Raw genomic sequence first — 24,901 nt, forward strand, 5'->3', positions numbered from 1 at the left:
AATTCACATTATAGCACGCAGAATGAGCCAAAATTCACATTATAGCACGCAGAATGAGCCAAAATTCACATCATAGCACAATGAATGAGCCGAAATTCACATTATTTACTGCACGTAGAATGAGCCGAAATTCACATTACAGCATGTAGAATGAGCCGAAATTCACATAACAGTACACTGAATGAGCCAAAATAATGCAGGGACATATACACTTTAGTTAGGAGAAGAGGGGGGAGACATGGAACACAGGCACTTTAGTTAGGAGCGGAGGGGGGAGACATGGAACACAGAGGGGGCACACACACACACTTACTTTAGTTTGGAGGGTAGGAGACATGGCTGGCATACACTGACAGTGACACCTGCTGCAGCCAGCAGCATGAGGAGTCGGATGGAGGGCGGGTGCCGCCGGCATTGGGAACGAGGTGGAGAGTGGGCAGCGCGGCAGGGGACGGGGAGAGAGAGAGAGCGTCCTGACGCGCGTACAGGAAGGAGGGGGCGTGGTCAGAACAGAGGCTGCTCAGCCGCTGTATGCGCGTGAGGACGCTCTATCTCTCTCCCCTTCCCCCGCCGCGCTGCACCGCTCTCCACCGCTCTCCACCTCGTTCCCAACACCGCGGTGGGACCCGGCCTCCATCCCGGTGCCGGTATGTGTAGGGGGGCGTTCGCCCTAATCGCCCCCCGCTAAATCCGCCACTGCTTGCAAAACCAAAGCGCAAATGTCTTTCTTCACTTTCACAAAATGCACTGCCATATCAGCAAAATCTCACCCATTTGCCGGGAATCCAACACGGGCCTCCCACGTGGCAGAATAGAATCACTGCTGCTTTACTTTACACCTACTCATGTACTTTAGTGTATGAAACCAAGCAGGAGTGTCAGGATCTACTGACTGCTTGTCTGGCTTCAATAGGTTGCAGGCAGAGCCACCTTCAGGAGGAGGTTTTAGGGGCACACCTGTCCCAGGTCTGGAAAAGACGAGGGCCCAGGCTACCCACTGCTGCCCAGCATTGCCTGCTGCTGAGAGGGCCTCGGCTGGAAGTATTGAAAATGTCTCTCCCAAAAATGTTCCATCCAGAGAAGACATTTACTTAAAATGCTAGAGGAAGTGATGGCCATTTTGGGAGAGACATCTTCAAAAGGTTGAAGGGGTAGGCATGTACAGTGGCCCATGTGTATATAAGAAGAGAACAAGATTGCCTTGCAGTGGTGCACATTAATTAATATAAAATGTAACTTTTAATTCATATTATTAAAAACATTTGTGAAATATAAGGTAAAACATAGAAGTGAAAAGATAAAGAAAAAGTGTTTAAAATATGTGACTTCCTGCACACAGGGTGTCCGCAAATTGTAGAACTTATATATCTTTATAGTGTACACGTATTTACATATTTATGCTTATTAATAAATATCATGCAGTTCCCAGCAGTATTCGTGTCTCATTCTTTCTTGCCCTATTTGTACACACCATATATTTACAACACTATTTGTATACAATTCCTTGTTTCTTTATTGTGACCAATATAGGGTATGGGCTAAGGTTATATCTGTATTTAATCTCCTATTGGTATATCCATATGTAAATAGGAGGTCACCATAAGAGTCTCTAAAGGATTATTCTTGTTTGTTATCAAATAACGAGTCTGAGTAATCATAGGCTAACCTCACACTGTATATTCCTCCTGAGTGTCTGTATCTCAATATCACCAAGTGGAACAGAGATAACTATTTGTACCTTAAAGCTGTATACATTTTTACAGTCGGATGAATCAGACAGTCTCTGTTTGGTTATGTTCTTAAGTATATTGGTACATCCCAGTCTGTGTTGTGTTTTGGTTAATATATTAGACACAGAGGTTCAAATATATAAAGAGGATCGCTGTGAGCCGCTTCTTTGTGTCAGTGATTAAATATATGATATAATATCTGAAGTCTGATGCATGTTATTATACTGTATCATTATTCCTTAATAGCAACACAATTATACAGTCTGGCTATGGCCCTCATTCCGAGTTGTTCGCTTGCTAGCTGCTTTTAGCAGCATTGCAGACGCTAGGCCACCGCCCCTTTTGAGAGTGTATCTTAGCTTAGCAGAATAGCGAACGAAAGGTTAGCAGAATTGCTACTAAATAATTCCTTGCAGTTTCTGAGTAGCTCCAGACGTACTCCTAGATTGCGATCAGCTCGGTCCGTTTAGTTCCTCGTTTGACGTCACAAACACGCCCTGCATTCTGCCAGCCACTCCCCCATTTCTCCAGACACTTCCGCGTTTTTCCCTGACACGCCTGCGTTTTTTAGCACACTCCCGGAAAACGCTCAGTTACCACCCAGAAATGCCCCTTTCCTGTCAATCATTTACCGATCAGCAGAGCGACTGAAAAGCGTCGCACGAACAACTGCTAAGTTTTTAGTTAAATAACTAAGCGCATGCGCCCTGCATACCATGCGCATGCGCATTTAGCAACAAATCGCAGCATAGGGAAAATCAGCAACGAGCAAACAACTCGGAATGACCACCTATGTCTCATGTGATACCATAAGTATTCAAATATTGTAGCTCTTTTAGTGGAGTTAATTTCCATCAGCATGTGCTGTTGTTGAGGTGTATTTTCTACTTAAATTCAGAATATGCTCTAGTGTGACTTATATATGCTGTTGATCTACTGAGTGTAATGGTAGAATCTTCCACCTAAATTGTTAGTATATTGGCCCTCATTCCGAGTTGTTCGCTCGGTATTTTTCATCGCATCGCAGTGAAAATCCGCTTAGTACGCATGCGCAATGTTCGCACTGCGACTGCGCCAAGTAACTTTACTATGAAGAAAGTATTTTTACTCACGGCTTTTTCTTCGCTCCGGCGATCGTAATGTGATTGACAGGAAATGGGTGTTACTGGGCGGAAACACGGCGTTTCAGGGGCGTGTGGCTGAAAACGCTACCGTTTCCGGAAAAAACGCAGGAGTGGCCGGAGAAACGGTGGGAGTGCCTGGGCGAACGCTGGGTGTGTTTGTGACGTCAACCAGGAACGACAAGCACTGAAATGATCGCACAGGCAGAGTAAGTCTGGAGCTACTCTGAAACTGCTAAGTAGTTAGTAATCGCATTATTGCGAATACATCGGTCGCAATTTTAAGAAGCTAAGATTCACTCCCAGTAGGCGGCGGCTTAGCGTGTGTAACTCTGCTAAATTCGCCTTGCGACCGATCAACTCGGAATGAGGGCCATTATACTGCTGCTTTGGACAGGATTGTCTAAGCACACATCTTCTATCTATAATATGCTGAATGTTATAGTAGATTGAGTATTGTAGTAGAATATTCCAACAGGATTCTTACACAGGTATTCAGATGTGTAACAAAGATCACTATGAGCCACTACTATGTATCAATAGTTAAATATATGATACAGTATTTAAGGTCTAATGCGAGTTTGTTACACTGAAACTATATTATTTATTGGTAGCACAGTTACACAGCCTAGCTGTAACTCATGTGGTGCCGTGAATATTCAGATATTGTAGCTGCTTAAATTCAGGGTATATTCTATTATGACCCACATGAGCTGTTCATATATTAAGTATTTTGATAAAATATTCCCTCAGAATTATTAACACATTATAATAGGATATTCCAATAAAACTCCTGACACAATATATTGCTGCTATGAGCGGGACTATCTGGATACACGTTTTCTATCTGTAATATATTAAATATTAGGATAAGATATACTGAGTATTGTAGTGAGATATTTCACTAGGATTATTGACACAAAGTACTGTTACTCTGAGCGGAACTGTCTAAATACACATTTTCTATCTAAGTAAATGCGCCCTTCCGGGAATGTATATAGAATGTTTTTCACTGCATGAACATATAGAAGGTGTGCTGAGTATTATAGTGAGATATTTCACCAGGATTATTGACACAAAATATTGTCAGCAAAACTATCGAAATACACATTTTCTATCTATATGATTGCGCCCCTTCCGGGAGTGTATACAGAATGTTTTTCACTGCATGAACATTATTCAATGGCGGACACCATGTGCACAGGGAGGCCTGACGCACGTTTCGCAGTTGCTTTTTCTAAGGCTAACCAGATTGCTTACTGGATCCGAAATATATACTGATGCGCAAACGTCTTAGCACCAAGCGCAGGGGGCTCATTTGCACTCATTTGCACTCGCCACACTGTCGGTAAGCCGGCGGCCGGCCTCCCGGCGACGGTATGCTGGTCGCCGGGAGGCCGGCCGCCGGCAGATCGTAGTGAACCCATTACATCTGGTGTTGACCAAATTCTTTCAGATATATTGGTCAGTTATCAAACATCCATCTACATCACTTCTCCATCAATTGGTTTATCAATTTTGTATATCATTGGATATTCCCTTATGTGCTTAATATGTTACATCTTCATACACTATTTTTTGATCTAATATAAATATATGTCTTGTCCCCCTATTTCATGACAGGTAATTATAGATGTCTTAAAATGGGAATATACAAATTTAGATTATATTCTGATATCACATTGGACTTTCACCGATGCTACTTTACATTTATCTAGGTTTGATTTCCCCCGATTATAAAGTTATTATATAATGTAATAAAATATCAGGCCGGTATACCCATTTTGTTCTTCAGTTCCAATGCTTGTAATAAATTTACTGTAAATTTGTTAGTTTTATTTAATTTCTATTTGCTTTATTACCCCCAATATGATTATGTTATAGATCACTCTATATACCTTATGATGTCTATCTGATTTGTATTGTATAGTATTTTGTTGAGTTGGTTCAGTATTACGAAACTCTTCATAGCTCAATATCAGAATTGGTGTTGTGTATATTGGTGTGAAAAATTAAACAGGAACTGTGAATACAGTAGGGATTGTGAGTGGCCCCCTGCCAGGACTGCGGACCTGTGTCAGCAGCTGAGGAGGGGTTCCCATGACAACAAGCAAAGCCCTGCATAATGTGCAGATCCCTGAGGGCAGGTACTGTGCTTTGGGACATTTTACTATGTTGTCATAATATGTTGATGACAAGGACATAACTGGGGGTATAGTATGGTGACAGGGACATTACTGTGATGGCATAATATGGTGTCAGGGGCATTAATGTGTGGGCATAATATGGTGGTTGTGTATACTGTTTTGTGTATGTAATAGTTTGCGTATTAAAATCTTTTATGTGTCTTTGGCTTCTTGCAGTTTATCAGTAAAGAAGCATGCAGTACTCACTGGGCAGTATTCAATTCTTTTCACTTCCTTCCACACCCGTTCTGTTTCTGCTGACAGGTGTGGTATAATCATTTCAGCTCGCTACCTCCGGGGTAGCAAGGGCGCCCAACCCTTTATGCAGATAAACATGATTACTATGGGCGCAATATGCTGGGATCACTTTAGAAAGGATATTGGGTGTGATATATCATTTGAATACCGCCCACTTTGTCCTGGTTACATGAAAACCCTTATTGAAATAAAAGTCACACACTTAACACTGGCAACAATGGTAAAACTCTTCTTCAGCATTGTTCCAGTGATCAGTAGAGCACCAGTTGGCTGACACAGCACAATTGTGGGGTACAAAAAGGAGCAATAAATTTATACTACCAGCACAAATATCCTGAATAAAAGGGGCATGTGAGTTATATCTTTCATTCTCTAAAGAAAGTAGGTCAAAGCTTCCAAAGGCAAAATGTCAGGATATATTGGCACACTATCTGCTTTTGATAGTACTATAGAGGACTGGACTACATATACTGAGATAGTGGAATTGTACTGTCAGGCTAACTCTGTACAAGGAGACAAGAAAATAGCAGTCTTATATATGTAATGGGTGCCCAAACATACAGTTTGCCGAGGCATTTAATAACATGTGAGAAACCAGCCACCAAGTCATTTACACTGACATTGTGGACAGTTTACAAAAGCATTTAAACCCTAAACCATTAGTGATTGCTGAAATATTCAGGTTTTATAGAAAGTATCACAATAAAAGTGAAAGCATTTCTAAATAGATTGCAGAGCTGAGGAAATTATCTGAACACTATGCATTTGGAGCAGTGTTATCAGATGCCCTAAGAGACCGTTTAGTTTGTGGGATGAAAAATGCAAGTACAGTATACAAAAGAAATTACTGGCTGAGCCTAAAATTACCTCAGAGCAGGCACTATCTATCGCTATTTCAATGAAGACTGCAACCAGGGATGCATCACGTGCTCACATCTGAAAAGGGGGCATGGACTGCAAAAAGTGGCATGGTTATTCCACAAATGTAAACCAAGCCTCCTGTTTTCATCACTGAGAGGGCATGCCCAGCGTTCTGTGAACTGCTGGCATGCCCTCCCTGTCCCTCTGTCACCTGTGAATAGACACTTGTGCACAGTGTCTATTCACCGCTGCTCTGCTAAGCAGGGCAGCAAGTGACGGGAGCCTCCCAACTGCCCCCCCCCCCCCCAACCGTGGGACACTGCAGTCCGTGGGAGGGACAGCGGGACAGTCTCAACAAATAGGACTATCCCACAAAATTCGGGACAGTTCGGTAGTATGAGAATGTACTCTTAATCCAATTCACTGGAATCAGGGACAGTCCTATGTCTGCTGTGGAAGGTCTGTACATAATGCCAGTCAGTGCTGGTTTACAAAGTGTGTATAAAATGTAGGAAAAGAGGAGGTCAAATTGAAAGGGTGTGTCAGTTGGGGAAAACACCCAACTGCCCGCAAGTATCCAAACTCCTGTGAGAAAATGTAATACTTTATAAGCAGAAAGTAAGGTAAAATATTTGTACACTACCATCGAGGCATATATGCTTTGGTTAAAATATGTGTGTGTGTGTGTGTGTGTGTGTGTGTGTGTGTGTGTGTGTGTGTGTGTGTGTATATATATATATATATATATATGTGTGTGTATATATATATATATATATATATATATATATATAGATACATGTATAAGTAATAATCCATTCAGATGTATATATATATATATATATAGAAAGGAATTATTGCGCCACTTGTGTTCACCAACGTTTATATATCCTGAATGTGAAATGTACCATACAAATGAATCTGACACTCCCTACAAGTTTAAAAGGGCATCTGCTTACCCCCTGACAGGGATGGCGGTTCCCTGGAGCATAAAATTAAATACACAAATGGGGGGGGAGGGTTTAGCGACCACTGGTGTCTAAAAATGATAAAAACAGCTACCTGCACTATAAAGTAATCATCTAAAGAAATGGAAAAATAACATCCCCTTCTCCCAATTTAACAGAATAAAGAGAAACTGCAGCAATCAGGAAGAATGTGAAGCCCAAATTGAGAAGTACAAAAACAGATTCAAGGATAAAGACTATCCAACCAACATCTTTGAAGAAGCAGCCACCAAAGCAAAAGCACTAGAAAGATCAACATTGCTAGAATATAAGACCAAAGAAACCAAAAAAGACTCTGTTTTATTTATCACTACATATAACCGTCACGAAAAAACCATCAGAGACTCACTTAAGAACCACTGGGGTATCCTATTAATGGACCCAGTCCTTAAAGAAATCCTGCCTCCTCGCCCTGAGATCATCTTCAGGAAATTACAAAATCTTAAAGATGCACTAGCCCCCAGTATGTTACGTAAGGACTCCAAAGAAGAATCACGAATGCCAAGATGCACTGGATCCTTCAAGTGTGGCCGATGTAACATCTGTAGGTATCTACACCCAGTGAGGAAGACCTTTACGGACACAGAAAAAAGGGAAGTTCACAAAATCAAAGATTTCATAAACTGCAACACCCAATCGGTGATTTATTTATTAGAATGTGGGTGCGGAAAGCAATATGTGGGAAAAACAAAGAGACCGCTCAAAATAAGAATCCAAGAACACGTCCGCAATATAAAGAACAAAATAGAAACTCATGCAGTATCCAGACATTTCAACACAGCGCACAACTCCAACCCAGAAGCACTGACTTTTAAAGCAATCGAACTTGTGAAGCTGGGAGAGAGGGGTGGTGACCTGGCCAACAAACTCTCACGCAGAGAAATGTATTGGATATTCCAACTGCAGACACTTCACCCGAAGGGATTCAACGATTACTATGAAATTGCTCCGTTCCTGTGAATTCGCTCCTGCCATCAGGATCCTACGGTCGGATCCCAACCAACTGCATTCCCCCTCCCACCGCTCACCCCTAAACCCCCCCCCGCTCACCCCAACCCCCCCCACAACTCCCCCCACAACCCCTCTCCACGTACCCCATCACTACCCCCAACCCCACTTTTCACCTCCCCTCCCCCCCCAATTTCCCTACCCCCCCCCATATCACTATATGAATTGATATCACTATCCGTCCTAGGTCGGTCACAATATTAAGTTTTATTATAATATTGACACATGTATGGTAAGTGATTTTTACAGTCACACCGCACTGGACATGCCCAATCTCGCCCGATCTTGGAAGCGAAGCAGTGTCGGGCCTGATCAGTACCAGAACAGGGAGACCACCTGGGAAGATCAGGTACTGTTACCAAACTATTTCTCAAAAGAGCCTACATGAGCATGTCATTATTACCATCCTGATTAAACAAATCCCAATATCCCAATATGCACTTTAATATACCAATATGCACCTTAATATTCCAAATATGCACCTTATCATTATAAACCTGCACCAAGCACTTCACATTTACTGAATCTGCACTTTACTAATACCACCCCTTTACCAAACACATCTAGTATTTTGCAGAATGTATTTCCCTATGTTTTATGATAGCTTAATCACTTTAATATAGACCACTGTACTGTTAATAACTGTTATTAGATCGTTTTCTACATTCATTGATCTATTTTTTTTATTTATTATCTCATTCCATATGTTGAGCACCACGGAGGACGGATATAAATGTCCACAATGTTGATCTCCAATAGTATGGCCGCCACATAAAGAGACTAAGAAAAAACCCACACAAAGATGGCCACCGCTGGAGCAATCTGAATAAACAACCGAGTCCTCTAGGAACAACTGAACTAGTGGAAACCGCGGGCGCATGCGCGGTCCTGTTTCCGGAAGTGGGGCGGAAGTGACGCGCCGCCAAGAAACCGGAAGTGGGGCGGAAGTAACATCGGCGCATCTATTTGAGATGCTTTTTCGGCTTTTCATGCTTTAAACCTGTTTTCTATGCATATAGTGAACTTATTACATTTATACACTATCCAATCATGTTATTCATTGATTTAAACTATTAGGTTCTAGTCTGTTATACAACACCATGTGGTAACAACAGGAAGTGATGTCATAATTGACATTAGAGTAGTACTGGTATAAATAGAAGCCTGGTCCCACTCTGCCAACACCCCTTGATGAAGTCTGAATGACGAAACGCGTTGGGCAACCTGGCAGTGACTGCATACCAAGTTAAGAAATTTTTTATTATTTATACATTTTAACTGGTATTATATATGTGTGTATACATTTTATCCCATTTTTTAGAAAAAGATTTGTTGTTTTAAATTTGTACGTGAATAAACTGTATTTTATGTTTTACTTATTCACCTATAGTGTGAGTTTTTTTTATCATTTTTAGACACCAGTGGTCGCTAACCCCCCCCCCCCATTTGTGTATTTAATTTTATGCTCCAGGGAACCGCCATCCCTGTCTGGGGGTAAGCAGACGCCCTTTTAAACTTGTAGGGAGTGTCAGATTCATTTGTATGGTACATTTCACATTCAGGATATATAAACGTTGGTGAACACAAGTGGCGCAATAATTCCTTTCTATTTCTAATTCTTTGGCAATTATTTTTATTGCTGCCTGGTGCATCACAACGTTTCTAGAAAAATGTGGAGGAATTCAGATAGAGCAACCAAAAGACAAAATTGGTGCAAAAAAATATTTAATGAGAAACAGCAATCCAATGAACCCTCACCACCATGTGATTTAGATGAATTATTTTGGGGTATAGAAAGACTCCTCACCAAAGAAGTGAAAACATGGTGGGACATTAAGGGTCTGGAACATTATATATTGGTTAATAGAATTCCCAGGGGGCTTAGACTCCTAAAACAACCCACATTCGGCAATCTTGATACAGCCTTTTTAGAAAAATGGGATAAAACACTACACAACTGTTCCATTGACCTCATGAAACTTCTGATTGAGGAAAAGAAGAACTCCCTCTTGAAATTAGAAAAGAGTATCCAGTGTAAAGAAAGAGAACTGGAACCTTTCAAAGATAAAGAGGACTTTAAAATTAATGAAAAAGTTCTTCATAGGAAAATGGAACATATTGAAGAAGAAGTCACTAAGAATAAAGAGAAAAAATTTCTAAGGGACAAAACAGACTACGAACAAGGAAAAATAAACAATTGGAGTAGGTTTGGAACCATGAATCAGCAAATAAACCGAACAGACAGACAGTATTGGAAAACCGTACCAGTGAAAAGAAAACCCTCACGGAATTTAGAAGGAAATACACCGTCTCCAACCATAAGGATGCAGTACAGATTCACAGCACTACAAAGATTCAACTCTAATAGTGACCAGACTTTTTTAGCCCAGAGAACAGGAACAAGACCGAAAGAAGCCACAAGAAATTCCCTGAAAGAGGATATCCGCCTTGCATCACCGCTGAAAAGAAGGTATACAGAGGAAGAGGAAAATGGGGCAGTAGGAGGGAGAGAGAACAAGAAAAGAGCACTGTAACGACGGATATAAAGGAAAAAGGAATCTTCAACCTCTCAAAACACGCATTGTCAAAACCAGAAACATCATTACTCAACAAAGGTCTCACATTCGCACCCACAGGTGGTCTCAATAAATTTGAGACCTTCATTGATCTAAACAAATTCATTAGAAAATTAACACTGAAAAGACACTTTCTAAGGAAAGATGATGCTATTATCAGTAACTATGAAAACCAATCAAAATCAGGCTTAAAACCAACTTCCAAGTTTTATCCTTTGGAGTCGAAAGGGAGCAATATTAATATTTTTTATGAAATGGTAAAAAAGGACCTATGTGAAACCGACCTAGAAAAAATTAAGGAGAAGAACATAACGAATCGAGAAAAAGAGGCACTAAAAAAGCTACAGAAAAATCAAGGAATCATTATAAAACAAGCTGATAAAGGGGGGGGTCTGGTCATCATGGACCGTGAAAAATTCATTAATGAAGCTCAGAGACTACTGGGAGATGACACTTCTTACATGAAATTGTCCAATGACCCCAAAGATGTTTTTATCGAAGAACTGAGAACACTTTCAGTATGTGGTTTACGTACTGACATTCTTACAAAGGGAGAATTCCAATTTTTTATTAAATCAGACCCCATTACCCCTATCTTCTATTTCTTGCCTAAAATCCATAAAGATCTGGTAAACCCGCCCGGAAGACCCATCGTGGCGGGTATTGATTCACTCACATCAAATTTATCAGAATATGTAGACGTCTTCTTAAAATCCTACGTCAAAGAGTTACCATCATATTTAAAGGACACCACTGCCGTATTGAACTCCCTAAAAGATTTCGAGTGGAAAGACACCTTCAAGTGGGCTACAATAGACGTTCAATCATTATACACTTGTATAGACCACAAAAAAGGTGTAACAGCATGCAGAGAATTCATGGAGAATGATACCACATTAACAGCTATCCATAAAGATTTTATTTGCGATGTCATGTTTTTTTATTCTTCAGCACAATTATTTTAAATTTTTAGATGATTTTTATCTACAACGATGTGGGACCGCTATGGGTACAATTTTTGCACCAAGTTTCGCAAACCTTTTTATGGGCAGTTGGGAGAAGAATTTTATCTATGGTAACCATGATTTTAAGAAACACCTAATCTTTTACCGTCGTTACATAGATGACATTTTAATCATCTGGGATGGCACAGAAGAAAGTTTTTATGAATTCCTTGAATATCTGAGCAACAATGATATGAATCTCGTTTTTACATCTAAGATCAACCAAGAGTCTATTGAATTTCTCGATCTGGTTTTAATGGGGAAGGATGGTAAAGTCGAGACTAAGAACTTCATCAAACAAGTTGATACAAACAGCTACCTGCACTATAAAAGTAATCATCTAAAGAAATGGAAAAATAACATCCCCTTCTCCCAATTCAACAGAATAAAGAGAAACTGCAGCAATCAGGAAGAATGTGAAGCCCAAATTGAGAAGTACAAAAACAGATTCAAGGATAAAGACTATCCAACCAACATCTTGGAAGAAGCAGCCACCAAAGCAAAAGCACTAGAAAGATCAACATTGCTAGAATACAAGACCAAAGAAACCAAAAAAGACTCTGTTTCATTTATCACTACATATAACCGTCACGAAAAAACCATCAGAGACTCACTTAAGAACCACTGGGGTATCCTATTAATGGACCCAGTCCTTAAAGAAATCCTGCCTCCTCGCCCTGAGATCATCTTCAGGAAATCACAAAATCTTAAAGATGCACTAGCCCCCAGTATGTTACGTAAGGACTCCAAAGAAGAATCACGAATGCCAAGATGCACTGGATCCTTCAAGTGTGGCCGATGTAACATCTGTAGGTATCTACACCCAGTGAGGAAGACCTTTACGGACACAGAAAAAAGGGAAGTTCACAAAATCAAAGATTTCATAAACTACAACACCCAATCGGTGATTTATTTATTAGAATGTGGGTGCGGAAAGCAATATGTGGGAAAAACAAAGAGACCGCTCAAAATAAGAATCCAAGAACACGTCCGCAATATGAAGAACAAAATAGAAACTCATGCAGTATCCAGACATTTCAACACAGCACACAACTCCAACCCAGAAGCACTGACTTTTAAAGCAATCGAACTTGTGAAGCTGGGAGAGAGGGGTGGTGACCTGGCCAACAAACTCTCACGCAGAGAAATGTATTGGATATTCCAACTGCAGACACTTCACCCGAAGGGATTCAACGATTACTATGAAATTGCTCTGTTCCTGTGAATTCGTTCCTGCCATCAGGATCCTACGGTCGGATCCCAACCAACTGCATTCCCCCTCCCCCCGCTCACCCCTAAACCCCCCCGCTCACCCCAACCCCCCCCCCCACAACTCCCCCCACAACCCCTCTCCACGTACCCCATCACTACCCCCCACCCCACTTTTCACCCCCCCCCCAATTTCCCCCCCCCCCCCATATCACTATATGAATTGATATCACTATCCGTCCTAGGTCGGTCACAATATTACGTTTTATTATAATATTGACACATGAATGGTAAGTGATTTTTACAGTCAAACCACACTGGACATGCCCAATCTCGCCCGATCTTGGAAGCGAAGCAGTGTCGGGCCTGATCAGTACAAGAACAGGGAGACCACCTGGGAAGATCAGGTACTGTTACCAAACTATTTCTCAAAAGAGCCTACATGAGCATGTAATTATTACCATCCTGATTAAACAAATCCCAATATCCCAATATGCACTTTAATATACCAATATGCACCTTAATATTCCAAATATGCACCTTATCATTATAAACCTGCACCAAGCACTTCACATTTACTGAATCTGCACTTTACTAATACCACCCCTTTACCAAACACATCTAGTATTTTGCAGAATGTATTTCCCTATGTTTTATGATAGCTTAATCACTTTAATATAGACCACTGTACTCTTAATAACTGTTATTAGATCGTTTTCTACATTCATTGATCTATTTTCTTTATTTATTATCTCATTCCATATGTTGAGCACCACGGAGGACGGATATAAATGTCCACAATGTTGATCTCCAATAGTATGGCCGCCACATAAAGAGACTAAGAAAAAACCCACACAAAGATGGCCGCCACTGGAGCAATCTGAATAAACAACCGAGTCCTCTAGGAACAACTGAACTAGTGGAAACCGCGGGCGCACGCGCGGCCCCATTTCCGGAAGTGACGCGACGCCAAGAAACCGGAAGTGGGGCGGAAGTCACATCAGCACATCTATTTGAGATGCTTTTTCGGCTTTTCATGCTCCAAACCTGTTTTCTATGCATATAGTGAACTTATTACATTCATACACTATCCAATCATGTTATTCATTGATTTAAACTATTAGGTTCTAGTCTGTTATACAACACCATGTGGTAACAACAGGAAGTGATGTCATAATTGACATTAGAGTAGTACTGGTATAAATAGAAGCCTGGTCCCACTCTGCCAACACCCCTTGATGAAGTCTGAATGACGAAACGCGTTGGGCAACCTGGCAGTGACTGCATACCAAGTTAAGAAAATTTTTATTATTTATACATTTTAACTGGTATTATATATGTGTGTATACATTTTATCCCATTTTTTAGAAAAAGATTTGTTGTTTTAAATTTGTACGAGAATAAACTGTATTTTATATTTTACTTATTCACCTATAGGCCCTCATTCCGAGTTGTTCGCTCGGTATTTTTCATCGCATCGCAATGAAAATCCGCTTAGTACGCATGCGCAATGTTCGCACTGCGACTGCGCCAAGTAACTTTGCTATGTAGAAAGTAATTTTACTCACGGCTTTTTCATCGCTCCGGCGATCGTAATGTGATTGACAGGAAATGGGTGTTACTGGGCGGAAACACGGCGTTTCAGGGGCGTGTGGCTGAAAACGCTACCGTTTCCGGAAAAAACGCAGGAGTGGCCGGAGAAACGGTGGGAGTGCCTGGGCGAACGCTGGGTGTGTTTGTGACGTCAACCAGGAACGACAAGCACTGAACTGATCGCACAGGCAGAGTAAGTCTGAAGCTACTCCAAAACTGCTACGAGGTTTGTGATCGCAATATTGTGATTACTTCGGTCGCACTTTTAAGAAGCTAAGATACACTCCCAGTAGGCGGCGGCTTAGCGTGTGTAACTCTGCTACATTCGCATTGCGACCGATCAACTCGGAATGAGGGCCATAGTGTGAGTTTTTTTATCATTTTTAGACACCAGTGGTCGTGTATATATATATATATATATATATATATTGCAGGTAATGTATAATGCCCCCTGTTAATGTAGTAGAGGGCTTTATTTATAAAACACCCTAATAGGAACATGTGAGAGACCCTTTTCTTGCCACAGCCCTGGATTGAAAGATACTGTTGTCTGATTGGAGGAAACTTACCTGGAATGACACTGGGCACATTTAGAGACAGGTGCCGCACGCTACTTTGGCGGGAAGGACAATGTCCCCGCGACCCGTTTACTGGGGTATAAATAGAAGAGCCAGCCGTTACTGAGGGGGAATTCGAGTGCGCAGCCACGGGAGCCATTTCCCCTTCTCCTGCGCCTCCGAGCACTGCTGTAAACAATCGGCTGGCACAGGGAGAAAGGGAGCGGCGACTGCTGGTGGAAGCGCACTGAAGACTGGCTCTCTGCGTGTGGCCACATCGAGAAGAACTTCCGGCAGGCTGGCGACGATCGGAGGAGGAGAAATGATGGCAGCATTAAGGAGGAGCAGCGGACTGTGACTGGTGTGTCCTGGGGGTGTGACACCGCCCCCTCCAGCGCTGCAGCATTGAAGAAGCCAGTCAGCTCCCTGCCAGGTGCCCCTGAATGACAGCGCGCTGACTCGCTAGATCAGGAACACGCAGAGCCCCAGTGACAGATGGAAGCCTCTCCAGCTCATAGAATTCAGAGGTAGCCAATCCGTGAGCAGAGGGGAGTGGCTGAACAGTATCCTATACTGGTTATTGGCTGGATGCCGTTACTAAAGACATCTGAGGTCTGTGATTGTAAATGCACCTAACACATTCATATCAGTGTTGAACATAACTATCTTGTAGGGAATATACAAGGAGAGTTAAAGATTTTACACTCTGCATATTTATCTATAGGAGAGCCGGCACTGGTAACCATTAACTATTGACTGTATACACATACTATATAACAGCTACTTACCCAGTGACCCAGCAGTATATGAACAGTATTCTCTTATATAAACAGCTGAAGAAAATACACATTTAAGACCCGAGTTATATGATCCTCATCAGCATTACCTACAGAGAAAGTAATATAGGCAGTAGTTAACCTATATTAGCTGTGGATAATATAAACTTATATATATATATATATATGGATCTTCATTGGAAGCATTACTGATAAATAGCGGATTTATAGTTAAATGCATTTACCACAGACTCTTTGAACAGTCAGGGATTTATTCCCCAGTTAATGGAGTACAAGCAACTTTGTAACAACTCATCTCACTAATGGGAAGCTGAGCAGACAGAGAGGATGCAAGTACACTAACTGATGGTTGTTATGTTTATGAAGTGGATACAATTACAGATTTGGAAAAAACAAATAACAACCCAGCTCAGTTTTTTCAATACCATCAGTCAGAGTGGATACATTTTTGTTATTGTCTCTGTGGATACAATTATTAACTATTAACCCCTTTTCATCCATGGATTGGATTGCTTCATTAGTATAACCAATTGGATTATTTATCCATACTAAAGAGGATTATTTTCAGCAAACTAGGAGTATTTTATTAAGAGTACTTTCAGTGGACAATGTGACAAACTGAAGACATATACTTTGCAAATATTCCATATATATATATATATATATATATATATTAGCATAACTTAACACATTATAAAGTTAGTATATGGTATATATAATATATAAGATTGTTGAAAGGGGGTTGAAGCTATATTGAATGTACATTTGGTTATTACTAAGAATAGTTACTGGTACCAGGGTTTCCCCAAATTCACGGGAAGCTTATTCCTAGGCCTAGGCATTATATAAAGGTAAACATACAACCAGGTTGAAATTGCTTAGTTTCGGCATTGTTTGTTTTTATTGGTGATATATGTACTGTACTAAAAATTTGGTTGTATTTATATATATACACATGGGTACACTATTGTTTAAACAAATGTGGTTAACTGAAGTACAAGGAAAGTAAATCCTAGTGATAACATTTACCGTGTTGGTCTTATGTTAATTAAGTGTTGTTGAATAAGGGGAAGGGAGATTCCCAAGTTCATCCTGTAACATATAGATTATCTATATAAACCAACAACTTGGGTGGAGGCACCTAAAGAATAAAACTTAAATAGGGTTACAAAATATACAACATCTTAGGTGCATAAGGTAGCCGACAATGGGGGTCATTCTGACCTGATCGCTCGCTGCAGTTCTTCGCAGTGCTCATGTCAGAACTGCTCATGCGCTGGTGTATGGCTGACAGCTGATGTATGTCGTTGCCTAGTGATCACCTCTGCCTGACTGACAGGCAGAGGCAGTCGCTGGGCAGGAGGGGGTGGCACGGCAGCATTTGGCCACCGTTTTGTGGGCGTGGTCCGGCCAACACAGGCGTTGGCAGACTGTGGTGGGGCTGGCCACAGCAGCAGCTGTGTGACATCACACGCAACTGCTGCGAGCCGGGTAGCGACAAGTAGCTCTCGGCCAGCAAGCAACAGCTGCGCTGGCCGGGAGCTACTCCTAAAGTGCAAAAGCATCGCCGCTGTGCGATGCTTTTGCACTTTTGCAACGGGGCAGGGACTGACATGCGGGGCGGACTGGCCCTGTGCTGGGCGTCCCCCCACATGTCTATGTTCCTGATCGTAGCTGTGCTAAATTTAGCACAGCTACGATCAAGTCGGAATCACTGATTGTACCGGTACAGAAAAGGGGTTATGCAGCCTAGAGGTGCACTCTATGAGGACAAAAGAGAGTCAAGTGATTTAGGTCACTTTGGAAATAGCAGGTATTGACTTAAAAATGGAATTAGACACAGGCTATGCTCTGTCAGTGCTAAATGCAAGTGATTACTTATGCCTGTTTGCTGTGATTCCTTTAAAGAAAACATCCATAGCACTCTACACATATACAGGTGAACCGATGTTCTCATTGGGAAAAATAAAAGTTTTTGTGAAATACATACTTTCACAGGGTGGATCAGCATTATTGGGTTGCGAATAGGTAAGGAAAATTCAACTTGATTGGCATTCCATTCACATGCTACAGTCTACCGCATTTAATGTATCCAAAAATAACGCAGCTACTAAGATACTTTTGAAATTGTTAGCTGCTGCTCAACCCATTTTCCAACTTGGGATAGGCATGTTAAAGGGTATTAAGGCCATTATAGAGTTAGATCCACTTTCCAAAATGTTTTTCACATTTTTTAAGTTTTGTAAAGCACATAGAATACCATATGCTATCCGACCAGCAGTTGGGGTAGAACTATGGAAACTGGAAGACTCTGGTATACTCTCCCCAATGGAATGGAATCAATGGGCTACACCTATAGTTCCAATAGTAAAGAAAGACAAAACAGGAAGTATCCGCATTTGTGGGGATTTCAAAATGACAATAAATCCAGCACTACAGACTGTACAGTATCCTTTGCCTAAAATAGAGGACATATTTTCAGATCTCAGTGGGTGACCACTTCTCCAAAATTGACCTAGTTCAAGCGTACTTAGAAATGGAAATTGAGAAGGCATCTAAGAAATATCTAACCATCAACACTCACAAAGGCTTATTACAATATAACCATCTTGTGTTTGGACTATCTTCCACCCCAACACTAATAGCAGAGAAGAATTATGCTCAAATTGCTCCAGAGGCCTTAAGTTTAGTATGGGGAGTAAAAAAAATGTAATCAATATTTGTTTACATTAATTACAGATCATCAACCATTGGTATTGATATTTAAACCCAACAAGGGAGTCTCAGCCATGACTGCTGCTCGTTTTCAATGTTGGTCATTATTCCTGGGTGCACACACACACAACATTGAGTTTAAAGGAACAAAGCTACATGGCAACGCAGATTCACATATCACATTCTCAATTGCCAAAAAGTGAGGAGAACAATGGTGGAGACCCCCTTGAAGTGTATCATAATATGTTTATGGAACAGCTACCTATTACCAATGACATGATCAATCGGGAAACAAGGAAACACAGGGTGCTATCAAAAGTAATGGACTTAACTCTCAAAGGTTTGCCTAAACATGGCAATGCTCAATATTATGGGTTTTTGGCCAGGAGAAATCAGCTTTCTGTCTGTCAAGGTAATCTATTGTGTGGGTCCAGAGTGGTAATACCACCTAAACTGTGAAACAGAGTTTTGGAAAATTTACATGAGGGTCACCTAGGCGCATTAAAAATTAAGATTCTCGTTAGAAGCTATGTGTGGTGGACAGGAATCGATGGTCAAATCAAAACATTGACAAAAGGAGGTGAAGCATGTTAAGGAATTCAACTGTTTGAAGTCATTTAGACGTCTATATTTTCCTGTCTAAACATGTTTTTTTAGACACCCAAATGAACAGTCGCAATTGTCATGTTTTTGGGTGTCTAAAGTCTGCATCTGGGCATCTAAAGTTTGCCTATTTTTAACATGGGATTTGCAATTCAATTCAACAGTCATGAAAAGAATGCTTGAGCATCCATTGTTGTCTTTTGGTCATGCTAGAACTCACCAACCCGGAGGGGTGTGAGTTTGGTTTGAATTTATTTTTTTAATTTTATTTTCATTCTTAACTTATATTATGTATTTTTAAGTATCCCCCAAGTTTGTTTGTTTTTGAGGAAATATCACTTCTCTCTACTTTAAACTGCTTCAGTTGTTCTCCACTCCTATGGTTTAGGCTGATACAGTATTTATGTTCTCTGCATATTTAAGTGCAGTTTTAAGTTTGGTGAAAACTCTGATTTCACAAAGTTTTCACTGTTTCCTAAACACACTGGGGGATTAAATTGGCAGTGAGGTTTAGCGAGGTAAAAAAAAAACTTTCATGTCGTGCACCCAATTTTGGATTACTGCAGGTATGCGTGCTCCTTATATGCAAATGTTCACTGAATATATAAAGAGTTAAATTCCACAGATCCTAAACGAGTGACTTCCATGCCACTGGAGTGATAAGCTCCATGTGGCAGTATTTAGGGTTAGGTTGAGGAGTGTTAGGTTTAGGCTATGGGGAGGGAGGGTTAAGTTTAGACACCATGAGGAGGGTTAGGATTAGGCTGCAAAGGGGGGGGATGGGGGAGGGTTAGGTTTCGGCTGCTGAAAGGGAGGGTTAGGGGGCAACTGGGGGAGGGTAAGAATATGTTGGGATCCTGAACATTGGCATCTCGACCGCCAACATTTCATTCCCAACTCCAAGTGGAATGTGTGCCTATGAGGTGGAAAATTTGAAGTGCCCATTACATTTGGGTGCCCACAAAACAATAGAATCACCACCACACTAACCATGGCCTGCAGTGCCCTGTGTCCCTGTGAAAAATATCTAAAACCCAGCAAAGTGCTGGGCACTGTCAGGAGTGATACAAAAATATAAGTTTCATTATTATCAATCTCATGCTTTTATGTGTTTTTTATCACCAAATATTGTACAAAGTACTTTTCTGGGAATCCACCCACCAGGGTCTCCTCAAACTTAACCCACCTATAACATTTGGTGAGCCAGCCAGGAGTCCCCATTTGGGAACCCAGAAAGTGCTATATTTTGTGTAAGACAAATGTTTAAAAGGTTTTTCAGTAAGAAGAAGGTGGCAAGTGTTCCATCATGTCTAAATAGATCAGGACCCTGTTCTGACATTATGGAGACTGCCGCTAAATATATGCAACCAATCAGAACTGTAACTCCTTTAGAAGATTTACAGAATGTTGATTTAAGTATTTTTGGGGAAAATGAGTATTGAACCGCGACCGCAATTCTGAAACTCAATGCACAGGCTGTCTGTGAGCTCGTCTTACAGGAAGTGCAGATAGAGCGAGACGCACTAAGAGAGCAAAATGGTGTCCTGAAAACCTGTGTATGGTCACAGGAACAGTGTACAAGTGAACTGCAGACAGTTCAAAAATTATGTTGTAGAAAGAGTGAACTGTAAGACACAGCTGGATAAAAGGCCCAAACATTATTCTGTGCAGATACGTACATTGATTACCTCACAAAACTGGGAACAGTTAGACAGTTATTCTGAGGTAGAATATGAGGAAGATGTAACAGGGCAGCTTCACACTGTCAGACACACTACTTGCAATTCCACACAAGAGAATAGACAATTTGATGATGGGACGCCTAATCAGTTTGTTTGCGCTAACTGTATACAAACCACAGTAGATTATAAAAATGTAGTTGAACCTGCAGATGTTTCAAAGGATGTTGAAAATCACAGACAATAGGGTGAAGTTTTAGCACTCTCACATAGTTTCAGCCCAGATAGTAATGAAATCAAGGGGGGCTGTTCAAAGTTAGGAGGGGCTGGTACTGACACCCACAAGATTTCACAAACTGCATATGTGAAAGGGGGGCTTGATTAACACAACACAGAAGTGGGAGAGAATTGCTTCTCCATGCAAAATATGCCAGACACAGCCCAAACTGTGATACAAAGTTGCCAGACAGAAATGCCTATGCACATTTACACTACAGATAAGGACAACATTGAATCTGAGCAGAAGTGTGAATGTGGGGTGGTAGAATGTTCTTTTAAGAAAATTACATGTGAACACATACTGAATGATTATGAGTTTCTTGCTGAAAAAAGTGAACAATATGTGTTTTATGGGCAAACATGCAAAGTAAACTGGTTACCTGAAAACTGTAGACCAGCTGATGATGACACAGGGGCTGGGAGATACATATTCAACAAGGGGGTTGGTAATACACTGATAAAGATTTACGATGTGCAACCCATTACAGACAAACTGCCTGATAACAGAGAACAGCAGAGAATTAGAAACACACTGATTTGGGTATTTAGGGGGTAACTCAGAGTTGATCATAGATGTGCTAAATTTATCACATCTACGATCATTTACTCTGACATGCGGGGTATGCCCAGCACAGGGCTAGTCCACCCCACGTCAGGCCCTAAAGTACAGGTACAAAAGTATTGTACGGTGGCGATGCTTTTGTACCTGGCGAGTGGCTCCCTGCCAGCGCAGCTCCTGCACTCGGGCAGGGAGCTACCTGTTGCATCTTGGGTCACAGTGGCTGTGTGTGATGTTAAGCAGCTGCCGTGGCCTGCCCCCCAAATGCCATTGGTGGGGCGCAGTCCGGACAAAGGAGACATTTCCGGACCGCGCCCCACAAATGGCGTTCTAATGGCGTTCTAATGCTGATAGCATCTCACTGAGCTCCCGGGGTGCGCATGCACAGTGCGCCCACTGCGCACACACACTCCACAAAGTAATTCAGACTGCGATCACTGCTGCTGCAGCAATCCAGTCTGAATTACCCCCCTAGTTCAGATTTTGTGTTTGGTACTGAAATTCAAACCCCAAAGTATTCAATCGTATTGAAACTATTAAAAGATGCACGGATACCAATGGCAACCGCAAATCTACTTGCTGAACTTGTCAAATTTAAACCAGTGTTGCCAGAGATCACAGAACCATCTGAATTGGGTTTCTTCATGAGCACAGATCCACGGTCGGAGGAACCATTCGAAGATTGGGAGAATTACTAGTTTATGCATAATTTTGCCACATTCACAGTTGACGACCAAGTGTGGACTGCTGCTGCAGTGTTGTAGCAACCTTTACAGACTGTAAAACTTCAGACAGGAGTTGTTGCAAAGACAATAAACCCAGTAAATCTTTGCTTTGAAAATTGGACAATTGTCAAGCCTATGCGGATGGTTGCTGACATTGAATCTATATGGACGGTTGCTGACATGGAACATGCCTATGTCTTGAATGGCATAGAGACACAAGAACTGAGTGCAAAGTGTGGTGTCTATACTGGTTGAAAGAGGGGATGAGAGGACTTCACTCAAGATGTGCCTGTGATGACAATGGTTAGAGAGAAGATTATTGTACAAGAAAGAGCCCATGTAGATAAGACATTTCCACAAGATGGATGGTACAGCAGTTCCATCTACAGAATTACTGGAACTTGAAATTGAACCATATATTGCTTGGATACATACATTCAGCATTATTCCAAGACTTTATTGAACAAGACTTTACAGACATTAGTAACTTTACAACGGCCCATATCAAGCAAGTACCTAAGTTAAAGGAGGAGTATAGGAAATCTCACAATGATCTAGAATATGATATCCTGATTTAATCTAACAAATTGATTCTCTGGATTAAAAACATTGCTCATAGGAATCTTACACCTAAAAGGATGATTTGCTTATGTTTTTAACAATATATTTGGTGATTAAATGTGGTATATGGTTAAAAGGTAAATTTTGTTCGAGTTTATAAACTGTTAAGATGATAATTGATACAGGATATAAATTGCAAGGTATATGGTGCAAAACCACCTGGGAGCAGAGGGTGGAGTGTCAGGAGTGATACAAAAATATAAGTTTCACTCTTTGCAATCTCATGCTTTCATGTGTTTTTTAGCACCAAATATAAAGTGCTTTTCTGGGAATCCACCCAACTGGGTCTCCTCGAACGTAACCCACCTGTAGCAGGCGCAATGTGAAAAGTGCTGCTGGGGGGCTCAAATGGGCCACTTTTTTTTCTTTTCTGCTTGCCAGCATGCCCAGTGACTGACATGTGGGAATAAACAGTGCATAATTATGGGTGGGAACAGAACAGTATACAGGTAATACAGCATGCCTTTGTCCCAGGCAGCACAATGGGATGACCGCACTCCCTGCACTCAGCACATAACAGCTGTGCTGTCATGTGGGTGCAGCACAGCACAGTTGCTCTGCGCAACACAATTTACATAACTTAACATAACTTTTCCGTAGGGACATGATGTTTGCCCCCTATCCCACTCCTCTACCTTGCTGAACACCTCCAGGACGCTGTACTCATCAAACCTCAGCATGCCAGGGAGAACAGCAGCGGAGCAGTACGCTAGTCCCAGGGGGTGAAACAGTGGGTGGCAAACTCTCTGTCCCTCTCTCCACAGCTAGCACACAGTAAGTGTGCAAGCCTCAAAAACAATGCAGCTGTCAGGACACTGTCCCCGACCACCGGCCAGCTCGAAAGTGCAGCTGTCCGCCCTTCCAACACACAGCAATTGATGTCCAGGCACACTCAACAGCAGACAGCACACTTTGCACCCCCTCCAAAACACAAGTCAGCACACTCCCCTACCTCAAAACAACTCATAGGTCAGCCGCCCACCCTGTAGCAGCATTCACTCACCCCCCTGACACATAGCAGCATGCGACACACTCTCCTCCCCGCAGCTGCGATCAGCAACCTCCATGCACACATTGCTACTGGAACACTCCCATACCCTTAGCCAGCTCACAGTTGCACCCTGTCCGCTCCTCCCTCGTTCCCTCCCACAGCAGCCAAGCATACAGCCAGCTACTGCTTCAAATACACTACGAATAGCAGCATCCATTCCTTCTGCTCCCGGAGCTGCCTGTAAGCTATAGTTTGCGAATCAGGCACCCCAGCACTGCAGAAACAGCATCCAGAATGGAGAATGGGCAACAAAGACGCCCAAAGCTCTGTGTGGATGCCCATTGTCTGCCTCGCACTTCACCCCTTATCTCGCGCTTAAAGAATTGAATTGTGTCTGTTGTAAAATGCCTATTCTATATAAATTGGCATGATAGCTGCAAAAACAACAGTCCAAATAAATAGACGCCCATAATAAAACAATTGAATTCCCTCTGAAGAGTGCATGGACATAAATTTCTCTCCTTTACCTCCTATGTTTCAGGTCTTAACCGTGTGCTTGTATGTGTATATATATATATATATATATATATATATATATAGAATACAGACAGGCCGGCACTCCTCAAATAGCAAATGTGCCTCCAGTGAAGGTAATTGATAGGTAGAAGAGACGACTGCAGCACTCAAGGTCTTGTGACAAATCAAAGTGTATTATGTAGTCACAGTATAGAACATCAATGTTTTGGGGTGTTTATCCCCTTTGTCAAGATGTCACATCTTGACAAAGGGGCTAGACACCCCGAAACATTGATGTTCTATGCTGTG

At 41.6% G+C, this 24,901-nt stretch overlaps 2 pseudogenes; both read left to right on the forward strand.

Moving 5' to 3' along the window:
- Positions 1-8,409: 8,409 nt before the first annotated feature.
- LOC134897432 (5S ribosomal RNA) lies at positions 8,410-8,529 on the forward strand (annotated as a pseudogene).
- A 4,727-nt stretch (positions 8,530-13,256) lies between these two features.
- Positions 13,257-13,376, forward strand: LOC134898047 (5S ribosomal RNA; annotated as a pseudogene).
- The last annotated feature ends 11,525 nt before the right edge of the window (positions 13,377-24,901 follow it).

The sequence above is a fragment of the Pseudophryne corroboree genome, chromosome 3 (assembly GCF_028390025.1).
Source record: "Pseudophryne corroboree isolate aPseCor3 chromosome 3, aPseCor3.hap2, whole genome shotgun sequence".
NCBI classification, from domain to species: Eukaryota; Metazoa; Chordata; class Amphibia; order Anura; family Myobatrachidae; genus Pseudophryne; species Pseudophryne corroboree.